Source organism: Canis lupus, chromosome 6 (assembly GCF_003254725.2).
Source record: "Canis lupus dingo isolate Sandy chromosome 6, ASM325472v2, whole genome shotgun sequence".
NCBI classification, from domain to species: domain Eukaryota; kingdom Metazoa; phylum Chordata; class Mammalia; order Carnivora; family Canidae; genus Canis; species Canis lupus.
In genome coordinates, this window is record NC_064248.1 from 41,938,410 (window position 1) to 41,951,633 (window position 13,224).

A 13,224-nucleotide genomic window follows, 5' to 3' on the forward strand; every position below is an offset into this window, starting at 1 on the left:
TCAGCTGCAGGCACTTCTCTTTTGCTCACGGGCCCCCAGAGATGGCTCACTTTCCCAGCCATAAACTGGAAACATTGCAATTCCCTTCTCAACAGAGTTCTTCAGACGCTTAACAGCTACATGGAGAAGCTATGTGGGCCAGATATACAACTAGAACAGGGATGTGTTTTGGAAACCAGCTCTGCCAGCATTTTCACAACCTTAGATGGGTAAGCAAGCATCACCTCCTACTAATTTCCACTTTGATCTTGGGTGAGAAAAGTTGTTGACAGAACCCGAAATCGTTTGTTGTTTTGCCCTACTTCACACAGTAATTTCTTTGCTTTTTTTTTCCCTTCCTGTTCTAACATTTCTAAGCCTAACTGTGCTGTAAACTAGGGTAACACAATGTACCTCATAGAGTGACTGTAAGAATTAAACAAGGTATCAAGTGTCTACTACTAAGGCAGGGCTGGCAAAGGTGCAGCATGCGCCAGAAGTCAATTTCCACCCCGGTCCTGTCTTGCTCCCATCCTTAGCTCTGATGGGGTCAAAGTACTCAAGACCAGCTCACCAGCAGGGGCCCTTAGGTGGCTCAGGTGGTTAAACATTTGCCTTTGGCTCAGGTCATGATCTCATGATCTCAGGGTCCTGGGATCGAGCCCCGCGTGGGACTCCCTGCTCAGCGGAGAGTCTGCTCCCTCTCCCTCTGTGCTCTCTCTCTCTCTCTCTCTCTCTCTCTCTCTCAAATAAAATCTTTTTAAAGAAGGGAAAAAAGAAGACCAGCTCTAAAGTTATTGAACACTTGTCATAATAAGCCAGGCACTGTTGCTATGTGCCCTTTTGTGTTAACTCATTTCATTCTCACATCAGCCCTATGGGATACACAGAGTTGCTACCCCCGTTTCACAGGAAGGAAAGAGGAGCACAGAGAAGTTCAGTAACCTGGCCAGCATCATACAGCTGGGAAACAGTAGAGCTGGTATACGCATCCACATGTTCCATTCCCAGAGCCCCTGCTCTCGAATAATGTATGATGATGCCTTGTAGTGTGTGTGGTAGAGACACAGACTCATGAAATGAAGGTTACTTCTTTTTTTTTTTTTGAGAGAGAGAGAGAGAGAGAGAGAAGGAGAAAGAGAGTGAGCAGGAGGGGGAAAGGGAGAGGGGAATCTCAAGCCAACTCCACACTGAGAGTGGGGTCTGACACAGAGCTCAATCTCATGACCCTGAGATCATACCCTGAGCCGAAATCAAGAGTCAAATGCTTAACCGACTGAGCTACCCAGACACTTGGAAATGAAGGTTACTTCTAATCTGTACCAAACCTTGGCCGAATGGTGCTTAGTTCCACCTGCTTTTCTCTGCCTTTCTAAATCATCTCAGTGATGTTTTAATCAGCTTGTCTCTCTTGATTTGTTTATGCTGCTCACCTCCTCGGGAGTAATTTGACGTTTTACACTTTAACAGTACTAAATGGTCACATGCTTATGAGAGAGAGAGAGGGAAGGAGAGAGAGAGAGAAACAAGATTAACATAATACCATGTATCGTAAATAGTAGCCTGGGTCCAGCTGGACATAAAAACTCAGGCCAAATTGAGGCAGGGCAGGGTCAGGGAGGAGGATCCTCTTTTGAGTAACATGTTTAGAAACTAACATTTTGCCCTCAAAAGGCACAGTGCAAAGTAAGAATTTCCCATGTCAAAGAAGCCTGGGAATGGTACAGACTGCAGCTCCAGATATGATGATCAGTGTGAAACAGAGAGGTCCGGCGTAGTTGGTGCCAAGGTAGAGGATGCAAGGAAGACAAGACGTATAAGCGTCACTGGAAATCCATGGTGCCAGGAGATGTGCCCAGAGGCACGAGGGAAGGGAGTGCCCAGGCCAAGGATGGGGGGCAGTGGGCGGCATTTACTTAAAGGGACTCTGCTGGGCTCTTCGCCTTGGTGTCAGAGACAGGGGTATCCTGGCTTTCATATAAACTGAGGTGAGCTAGCCCACACTTATGCTTCGGGCAGTGATCATGCCCCTTGGTGAGTATCAGGATGCAAAGATGAACCAAGGAGCCCCTTGTCATTGTTTTCAGACTCCCTGGTCATCGGAGAGCTTCTCCCTCCCCTCTGCTCCTCCCCCTGTTCATGCTTTCTCTCGCTCTCAAATAAATAAATAAATAAAATCTAAAAAAAGAAAAAAAGGTGAACCAAAGATCACTCCTCAGGAAGTTGACTGTCTACTGGGACAGATGGACCGGCAGGCATATGATGCCCATGCTGTGTAACGATTGCTTTTGTGGACCTGGGGAAAGAGGAGCAAAGAGAGAAAGCCAGGCCCAAGATGATGTCTGGGCTGTAGCTTGGAGCACAATGTGGTGATTTCCAGGTGGGTGGCACTGGAGGGTCATCATTCTAGCAGAGACACGGTATCAGCAAAGGCGCTGGGGTCTGAATGAGTTTGGCCCGCTCTGGGAATCATGTTGTTGCCTGGAGCAGAGGGTCTGATAGATGGGGTGGGCAGGGTGGGCAGAAGTCAGGTCACGGATATGGCCTTTAGTTTACCTTGAAGGTGCCACCTCCTATGATGGTTTGTGAGAACTTTGAAGGGGATGGACTTTGCCTGCCTGCATGCCACTGGTCCCTGGAGCAGGACTTTTCACTATTTTTTTCAAACGACAAGGTCACAAGCCATCAGCAAATGATGAAATCAGCTTAACTTTTTCAAACTATATTCTTAAAAAAATAATAATGAAATAGATCAGAACAGGGCTTTTCCAATGATCTGTCATTCACAAGCTGACTTTTTTTTTAAATTCCAATCTGTCATGGACTGATACTTTTGTAAACTGTAATAAAGCAATAAAAATGAATTAGTAGAAAAGGGATCATGCTCTTGGATGTCACAGCAATGTCAAATTGCTATAAAAGTTAAAAAACAAACAAACAAACAAAAAAATGCTTACTCTTGGGACACTTGGGTGGCTCAGTGCCTGAGCGTCTGCCTTTGGCTCAGGGAGTGATTCCGGGGTCCCGGGATCAAGTCCCACATCTGGCCACCCGCGGGGAGCCTGCTTCTCCCTCTGCCTGTGTCTCTGCCCCTCTCTCTGTGTCTCTCATGAACAATAAATAAAATGTTAAAACACAAACAGACAAACAAAAACGCTTACTCTTGAGTAGCTCTACTGAGAGGTCATTCACACACCGTACAATCCAGGTTTTGAAGTGCACAACTCATTGGTTTTTAGTATATTCAGAGTTGTGCCCTCACCACCACAGTCTATTTTGGAACATTCACATCATGCCTGAAAGACGACTTCCACCCATTAGCAGTCGGTCCCCTTCCCCTCCAGCCTCTCTCCTGCAGCCCTTGGCAATCACTAATCTACTTTCTCTATTTGAGATTTGTCTGTTCTGGATACTACATGCAAATGGAATCATACAGTATGTAATCTTTTATGATTGGCTTCTTTTTTTAGCATAGTGTTTTCAAGGTATGTTGACACTGTAGTACTGATCAGTACCTCAGCTCTTTTTATGGCCCAGTACCATTCCATTGAGTAGATCCAGTCCATCCTGTCGACCCATTCATCAATCGATAGACATCTGGGTTGTGCCTACCTTTTGGCTGTCACGAATAATGCTGCTGTGAACATTCACATACAAGCTCTTGAGTGGACATACATATTCCCTTCTCTTGAGTACATACACCCAGGAGTAAAGTGGCCAGGTCATAGAATTCTGTGCTTCTCTCTTTGAGGAAACGTCACATGTTTTCCCGAATAGCTGTACCATTTCCCATTCTCAACCAATTTTTTCACATCCTCATCAACACTTATCTTATAGCCGTCCTCGTGGGCATGAAGTGATATCTCTTTGTGGTTTGCGTTTGCATTTCCCTGATAGCTAATGATGTCAAGCATCTTTTCATACAGTAAACACTTACTCTTAATTTCTGCCCTTATTTCCTTCCTGGCTGGTGATAAGCAGTTCACAGTCCTCGCTGCAAACAACACTGGATTGGAAAATGTGAGAACATCTCACAGAAGGAGGTTAGGTGGTGTTTCAGAAAACGTTCATGTCAGTTACATCACGCGTATATGTCTGGGATTGAGATGTAAAGCGTATTTGTGTTTCTTACTCACGGAAAGCTTCCCCAGCCTCCATCTTCGTGGAGAGTGGAACAGCCTATCCTTGAAAGGGGTCACTGTCCTTCCAAACACATGTCATGGCCAAGTGCCACTGCCCCAGCCCTGGGAAAATCTGACCGGCAGCTTCAAAATACGAAGCTAATCAAAAAAGGTTTAAATCCCAAAGCAATTTAATTAATAAAATCAACCCACTCTTTTGAACCCAGTGAAAAGTTTAAAAGACTTTTTCTATTGTGTTTTAATGCCCAATTAATTTAACAAAAGTTTTTAATACCTGATGTTATTTCATGAAAATGTGATTGCTGCAAAGAGTTGGTTTGTTCTGAAGTATAAGCAAAGGCAGGTCATGCCCAGGTCTACCCCTGGTGGGAGTGTGTGTGCTTGGCACTCGCTTGTACATGTGTTCATGCACAGGTACATACGTGCAAACGTCCTTGCTTTAACGGATGGTACTGCTTATCCATATTCCCTGCAGCATTATTCACAATAACTAAGCAGTCCACTGAAAGATAGGTGGATTTTAAAAAGGTGATACACGCAAGCAGTGGAATGTTAGGCCGCCTAAAAAAATAAGGAAATCCTGTCACATGCTGCAACATCTTGGCGGCATCATGCTGAGTGAAATAAGCTAGTCACAAAAGGACAAATAATGTATGGTTCCACTTACACAAAGTACTAGGGTGGTCAAAACCATAGAGACAAAGTGGGAGGGGGGCAGGCTGGGGGAAGGGGCATAGGGCACTGTCAAGCAATGGGCACAGAGTCTCTGTTTGGCAAGATGAAAAAGTGCCAGAGATCTGATACGCAACAATGTGAAAAGACTTAATACTGCTGGACTGTACACTTAAAGACAAAGGTGATAAATTTGATGCTATGTATTTTTTTTAAGATTTTATTTATTTATTTATGAGAGACACAGACAGAGGGAGAAGCAGGCTCCCTTCAGGGAGCCCGATGTGGGCTTCAATCCCGGGACCTGGGATCACGACCTGAGCCAAAGGCAGATGCTCAACCACTGAGCCACCCAGGTGTCCCACTCTATGCATTTTTTTTAAACCACAATTTAAAGTAAAAAATTTGTAAAAGATGATGCTAGTCGCAAGCAACATCACTTGACAGAACTTGGGTGTTGGAGCTCACACAATTGGCTGTAAAGCCCTGCTCTGTCCCTTCGGAGCTGTTGGGTGAAAACATCAAGCCTTGAGTGACACTTGCGTGCTTTCAGCAGGGAGGCAGCTGGTTCTCAGTGCTAGCAGGTGGGTCAGCTGGGAGTCAAGTGCCGGACAGGTTGAGGGGAATCCAAGGGGCTGTGACTTCCAGGTGCAGTATGCAACCACAGCCCCTTCCCATTGCACGTCTGTCTGCCTGTCTGGCTGTTGTCTGGTCTCGGGGAGCCAGTTGAGAGCACTGTGGTGGTAGTACCTGGAGCTCCCTGTGGTCCCCCCTCCCTGAGGATAGCCTCCCAGCCACTCAGGTCTGGGTTATTCCCTCTGAAAACAAGATCCTTGTAAATTCTCTGAAGACCTGAAGTATCCAGTCTTGGGGTTCCTTGTGAGAGTCTTTTACCAGCTCAGCACAGCTGCCTGCTTCATAGGAGGCAGTCAGAGACAAACTGCGGGATTTTAGGTGTGTTCCAAGAGCAACAGTGGGGACTTTCTGTACCCAGGAAAATTTCCCAGCCAGTCAAGGCCTCATCCCTTGGCTCAAGGCTTTGCCCTCATAAAACACACACATTCCTGAGATCATACTAATACTCTTACAATTAATTAATTTCACCGTTTCCTGAGCTTTTATATACAGAATATTCATCCAGACTTATCAGTGACTGTAAAGTGGGGTTATAATCTCTGCTTTTACAAATGAACATTTTAATGAGCACCTACTATACGTCAGGCACTATTCTAGGCTCTTCCTCCCAGGTTAGTTTTCTCTGTGTAGTAAGGGGTTCAGAGACCCCTTGATGCTATGTATTTAGCATCAAGACAGAGAAGACAGAGCCAGGTCTTCTACATGCGGTGCTTTTCCCAGAATCATTTTGCCTCCGTGTGAAACATCGGGCAGGGAGCAGGGTTTCCTGGGAGCAAAGAGCACGGCAGAAAGGTCCCTAAATGAGGCAGGCCAGCCAAACGGAGGAGTGCACAGTCAGGGGTGGCAGGATAGGGGGCCACAGGAATGGGGAACCCGGGACTATAGTGGCCTCTGGGCCAACCTGCCCTGCCTGAGGAGCCCTCCCCGTCTCCTCCCTGGGCCCTCTCTCTGATGTCGCGGCGAGGTCACTGGCTGGAGAGGCAGACCGACCCGGACTCGAGTCTCCGTAAGCCTCAGCTCCTGAGCCAGTGCAGGGTGGATCATCAGAGTGCCCAGCCCTAGGTGGACATGAGGAGGCAGAGAAATGACGGACACCAAGCGCTCGACATCATCCTGGTGCGTGGTGGGAGCTCAGAAAGTGCGGCTCTGGGCGTGCTGGTCCTCCCCCTCATGGGTCCCTACCTCCTGACCCCCTTCCTCCCCCACTCCTGCTCCAGCCAAACCTCCACCCTTGAAAAAGCTGCAGGGAAGGGCATGAGCACCGGGGGTGGGGCGGCTGGTAGGGACAAGGGAGCGGCAGGGCAGTGACAGTCTCCACAAGCTCCCTGTCCTCCCTGAGGAGGCCTGGCCTTAGGGACCAAAGCCGAACTCCCGCCTTCCTGGTCACTCCACCAGCATCTGGGCATTCAGCAGGGCGTCCCAGGGCCTGTCCCATCGTGCGGAGGGCTCAGAACACCAAAGAAAGACTAGAGCTGGCAGGTGCAGGATAGGCCTTGCTGGGCTCGCACCACCCGAGGAGTGCTTGACACAAGCTCAGTCTGATGTGGTGGCGGGGACCCTCCTGCCATTGCTGCTGGTGTTGTCCAGAGTTGGCGAGCGGTCCTTGGAAACCCTGCCCCTCCCCCCACCTGCCCTGCAATCTTCTCATCATAGCGGGGAGTGTTCCACGGTGGCTGCCTACTGTCATTCTTGGGGAGATGCCTTAACCAGATAGATACCCTATCCAGCTCCAGGTCCCTTCAGCGAGACGACAGAGAAGTGTCTTCCTATGGAGGCAGTGCAACACAGTGGGAAGACTTAGGCTTGTGTTCAACCTCCAGCCACAATATTTACTGAAAGTTCTTCAGCCTCTTGAAACCTTGGTTTACTCACATCTCTAGTGACTATAACAACACTTACTCTGTGAGGTTATTGCAGGGCATAAATAAGATGACATGGGAAAGTACTTAACACACTGGGTACGCATAAAAGATATTTGACGTACGTTGTTTCCTTCAACTGCTTCTGGAGAGCACATCATAGCTCAGTCAATCAACAAATTAGCACCCTGTTCCTTTCAGACTGTTATTTGGTGCCGCATAAATGATTACTGGGGGAAGGAGTAGTCTCAGCCCTGGAAATCTTTCCATATGATTGAGGGAAGCCATAATCCATGGACTCTACTAGCAAACCAAGATGGTGCCACCCAGGCCTCCCCTGGGTCCTGCAGACACTGGGAGGCCACCACTTCTGCTCTCAGGCCTGGCATGGCTACGAGGAGTTACTTTCTGATAAGAAAGTGGGGTCTGCAATACTCATCCAGGGCACTCTGTCCTTCTGTTGAGGAGGATCTCCTCAGATGGGTCTATCAATTACCAAAGGCCCTCTCCCGAAACGCTTTTAAGAAGATTCTGGCTGTCTCTGTAGAAGGCAGAGGTGAACCTCTATAAACTAGGCTGCTGTGGACAAATGTGTTCTCACGGAGGAAAGGACAAGGCCAACATTCCTCTCCATTTGATCCCTAGGCACGGGGTGGGCACCGTGCTGTTAGTGGCATAGGGACCAGAAGCTGATGATGACTTTGTGTGTGAGACTCTGAGCATGTGCAGGTGCTGTTGCTAGGGGATACAGGGGCCAGAGTGTGCTACCAAAGCGGGAAGTGTCACGCCTCTGATGGCTATTATGATTGTATGTTGCCCTCCTAACATACTTTGCAGGAAGAAATTACTGGCACATTAGGAAAGCTGTCAATAGTAGAAGAGCTGGGCAGCCCGGGGGGCTCAGCCGTTTAGTGCCGCCTTCAGCCCAGGGCCTGATCCTGGAGACCCCGGATTGAGTCCCACGTCGGGCTCCCTGCATGGAGCCTGCTTCTCCCTCTGCCTGTGTCTCTGCCTCTCTCTCTCTCTGTCTCTCATGAATAAATAAATAAAATCTTTAAAAAAAAAAAGATTTATAAAAAAAATAGCAGAAGAGCTAAGCAGACAAAGGAGCCAAGCTGCCTAGGTTTGGGGCAAGCCCCTAAACTTCTCTGCCTTAGTTTCCTCATCCAAAATGAGGACAATAGTGTCCACTCCCAGGCAATGTGAGCAGGGCACTGGGAACAGGGCCTGGCACAGCGAATGTTCTACATAGGCATCAGCTGCTATTTTTTTTTTAGTCACGTAAAATATTTGCCCTTCAGTGAGTTCTCCCACGTTTTCTCCTATCATTGGTGACTAAAGAAAAACTGCCCAGTTCTTTTTTCCATTATTCCACTTCCCATTTCTATTTCCGGCCTTATCTCACTGGCTATCATGTCAGCCCTTCTTGAGAGTGGTAAAAACCACGATGAATATTTGAGCAGCACTGGAGGGTATTATGCTGAGTGAAGTAAGTCAATCGGAGAAGGACAATTATTATATGGTTTCACTCATACAGGGAATATAAAAAATAGTGAAAGGGATCATAGGGGAAGGAGAGGAACTGAGTGGGAAATATCAGAGAGGAAGACAGAACATGAGAGACTCCTAACTCTGGGAAACGAACAAGGGGTGGTGGAAGGGGAGGTGGGTGGGGGGTGGGGGTGACTGGGTGACAGGCACTGAGGGGGACAGGATGAGCCCTGGGTGTTATGCTATATGTTAGCAAATTGAGCTCCAATAAAAAAAATATACAAAAAAGAAAAAGAAAGAAAGCTGCGTTTTAAAAAAAAAAGAAATGAAAAATTTTTAAAAAAGAATATTTGAGCAGTTCCGAGAAGGATGGATGTGAGATGAGAGTGGCTAAAAGTAGAGCCCTGGCTGGGATACTGGTATAATAATTCAGCTGTGGTGTGAAGATGGCATGACTGTGGATAAAATCCTAGAACCCCATGGGTTGTCACAAGTTAGTTCCAAAATACTTTACATTTGTTACTGTTTATAAACTTACACACATGGCCTTATTTTCATCTTCACAAAATTCAGCTGCACTGAAGCTTCAGATATGAGGCATGGCCATGTAGTGTTTAAGATAACGGCTCTGGGGAACCTGGGTGGCTCAATGGTTGAGTGTCTGCCCTCAGCTCAGGTCATGGTCCCGGGGTCCTGGGATCGAGTCCCGCATAGGGCTCCCTGCTCAGTAGGGAGTCCCGCTCCTTCCTCTCTCCTTTTTGCTCATTCTCTCTCTCTCTCTCTCTCTCTAATAATAAAATCTTAAAAAAAAAAAAAAAAAAAAAAAGAAAGACAGTGGCTCTAGAGTTTGGCTTCCTAGCAGTGTGACCATCGGTTACTTAATCCCTCCACACCCCAGCTTCTTCATCTATGGGGGGCAATAATATGATTCCCGTCATTGGCTTGCTTGGTAATGTGGTAAGTCCCCTATAAAGGTTAGCTGTTATCATGAATATCCAGGAACTTTACGGCTTGCAAAGCTCTCTCCCGGTTTCACCTGACATTCTTTGCTACTCACACGCTTGTCACACATCCCCTTGCCATTCTCGCTGCAGTTCAAGCATGGGCTGTCCTGTTACCGCGTACCTCATGAATCTGCCTCCATCTTAAAACCCAGGCTCAGTCAGGGGACTGATGCTCAGGACCCTCTTCAAGAGGGGAAAGCTGCCAACCTGAGTGAGTCGCCCTGTTGGGCCCTGGAGGCAGGCCATGAGCTCGGTTCCCCATGCCCTGGGCACCCATGGCAGCCCCTCCAGAGTGGCCATACAGCTTACACTGCTATTCAGTCATCAGGCCAGAGCCAGACCTGCCCTGAGCAACCAGCATACGTGGCCATCTGGCCTAGGAGAGATCCTTTTTCTCCCCACTCTGAAGTCTTGGTCTCATGTAGTCTAGCCTGGCCCTGGCCCTCTGCCCTGCTGCCAGGAGGCCCACCAACGGGTCCCCACAGACAGGACTTCACCATGGATTCTGCTCCTGGGCCTGTTTTTCTCAGCCATGCCACCGAGACACCCACAGAGGAAGGAAGACAATGGTGACCAGAAGGCAGAAATGAGCACTAGGGACATGTTGGGCACAGCTGCCAGGGCTCTTGGGCAGATGGGGTCCCAGGGGGAGGCTGCTGGACCCCTGGGGAAGCAGAAGACTTCCAGGAGATGGAGGTTTGGAGGAGCAGTTTGAAGGGGTGTCAGAGGAAGAGCAGGATGTGACAGGGAAGAGAAGGGACAGTGTGTGAGAGGCAGCCGTGGAGACGGGCTAGGCCTGGGGCAGGGCCGGGAGCAGCTACTTGGCTGCAGTGGAAAATCCCAACCAGAGGCAAGAACTCCATTCAACAAATATTTATGGCACCTACTCAGTACAAAGAAGAGGGCCAGGCTGAGTCACTGGGCACAGCCCTGTCCTGGCACCACAGTGTTGCTGACAGAGGGACCTTCAGAGTCCATGAGCAGATGAGGGGCTTAGGGGGGTACAGGAGCCAGGGCAGGTGCCAAGGACCACCTGGGCTTGAGATACCTCAGCCCTGTGGGGACTTGAGCTCAGCAGCCCACGGAGGCCCCGCCCTCTGGCAAAAACTGCTGAGTCACAGACCACTCAGGACATTGTCCAGGCTAAGCTAGGGTGACCCAGGGGCCGGGGGGACCTGAACCTGCTGCCATAGTAGAGCATGGGGAAAGCAGGGCTAGGGAGAGGCATCACAGGCACTAAGAGCTAAAAAATCCTTTTCCTCCCCGCCTCCAGCCTTACCTCCTAGGCAGGCCCAAAGCTGAGATGCTGAGACCGGGGTGTGGGGCCGGCGTAGGGAATGTGGGGCCGTGCGGGGAGTGAAGGCTCCACCTGCCCCGTTCATCTGTTTTTCACCCTGTCCTTCACCCACATCCTCATGTGTCCACCCACTTCTGGCCTCACCCGCCCGCTGCCCCATTGTCCTATTTTGTCCTGTGGCAACAGGGTCCAGTCCCACTGGTCAGGGTGTGCTGGGTGTACTGGCCCTACCCTCTCCTGCCTCACTGTCTCAGTGCCTAGAATTAGCTCTAGAGCATTGTGCAATTCCAGATTCAGGCTTTGGTCTCAGTACCTCCAGGATCACTTGAGCAGGCCCCCAAGACGTGGGGTGGGCAGCCGTGGATCCCAAACCGAGCAACTCCACAGAGCGGGCAGTAAAGGTCAGAAAGCTCACCGCCTGCAGGAATGCTAACCTGCCTGGTAAGAGCAGCCTTCTGTGGCCATTCCCTAGGAAATGGCACCCGCAAAGGTCAACACAGAAGTGGGGCTGCTGGTGAGGTGCTATCCCAAGGACACCTCGCATTTGCAGAGTTATTTGCAGCCTGTGCAGCACTGTCACGTCTGATCCTTACAGAAACCCCAGCATCACAGTGATCTCAATGCACAGAGGAGGAAACTGAGGGTGTTAAGTGGCTTGGCAGCTGCTAGGTGTCAGAACCTGCCCTTGAACCCAGTCGGTCTGATTTCAGGTCCCGCGGTCTTTCTGCTGGACCAACGTCAAGGTTCTTTCACTCTTCACCCAACATCAAGTCCAGAGGGTGGCTTGGTGATCGCTGCCCCATCTACAGCAACCCCCCCTGCTCATCCAGTCCTCGTGATCTCCACACCCCTGTGCCTCTGCCCGTCATCCTGGCCCCAGGGTGCCACCTACACTTTGTCCGGAGGTCCCCTTCCTGTCAATCACTACTCTTCCTTTAAGAAATGCCACCCTCTCTGTGAAGGCTCCCTGTATGACCCAGCACAGCCAACCCCTCTCTCTGGGCACCCCCATCTCTCTGCCCCCGGACCTCCACATGCTTAGATATGGACTCACTCAATAGCAATTAACCACTCTGCCCATCAGACAAAGAGCACTATTCCTCTTTGTCCTGGGTGGCTGTTTGTGGTTGGAAGGGAGGAAGGAAGGAAGGAAATGAGGAAGGAAGGAAGGCCAGCCAGAGACTGGTCTTGTGTCATTAAGAAAGAGCTTACATCAGGAGGGCTGTCATCTTGAGAAGCTGGAGAAGCTGAGGCCAGGAGAAAGAATGACTTCACTGGCCCTTGAGCCACCCGAGGGTCACATGCCCTTCTCCTTTCAGCCTCCCCCGTGAGGACATTACTCAACAACCCCTCAGCTCCACCCACTCTTCATTGCTTTACTCAAGAAAGGGACAGCTCATGGAGTCATCTTTCCTGCCTCTGTCTTTTTTTCCCCCACTGTCCATGGAGTCTCCCTAGAGCCACCTCTGCCTTCACTGCTATCCCTGGTCCCTGGTCCCAGAGAAGCCCCCTGGGTTCTCCCTCAGACCTCCCTCCCCTCCAAGGGAGCCAAGGGAGCAGCCAAGCGTAGATCAATGACTCACTCTGACCTTTGGGGCCTCGAGCTTGGTGAGGACAATGGCACCAGCAGTCCTCCTGCCCTCCCTCCCTTGAGCCAAGGGCCAACAATCTAGCCCCGTTTCCTGTAGAGCCAGCCCATTTCCATGTGGGACCCTCGAAACATAGTTCCAGGAAGCCCCGAGGGAAGGCCATCCCAGCTAGCTGTCCAGACTGCTGGGTGTCAGAGCTGTGGTCTGGATAGCTTCCGACAGCCCCTAACCCCATGACAGCACCCTCATGCTCCCCGCCCTCAGCCTGTCAGGATGCTTGCTACCATTAGAATCCATTCCCCTGATGGAACCCAGCCTTTAGCTACCTTCTTGGGAAGCCCGCTGATCTTGGTGGGTTACTTACCTGTCTCGGACGAGCCAGCTGGCAGAGGTGGGGCCTCTTGGAAAAGCAAGTCTGGAGGAGGACGCTGGCCCCTGGGCCTGGCATCAGGACCAAGAGTGCCCCGGGATTCCCAGGCTAGGAGAGCTGGAGCCAAGGGTAGGTTTACCTGAGAGAGAAAGGAAATGAAGGCTTGCCCTGCGTCCCAATGCCAG

The 13,224-nt window shown here is 49.9% G+C and overlaps 1 long non-coding RNA gene across 1 annotated transcript in view; it reads right to left on the minus strand.

The window, feature by feature from the left end:
* The window catches only part of LOC112640697 (uncharacterized), a 32,919-nt gene that overhangs the window by 12,157 nt on the left and 7,538 nt on the right, over positions 1–13,224 (minus strand). The window contains exon 2 of the long non-coding RNA XR_003124153.3: positions 13,034–13,178. This is a non-coding gene — a long non-coding RNA (uncharacterized LOC112640697). The remainder of the gene's footprint in view (positions 1–13,033; positions 13,179–13,224) is intronic.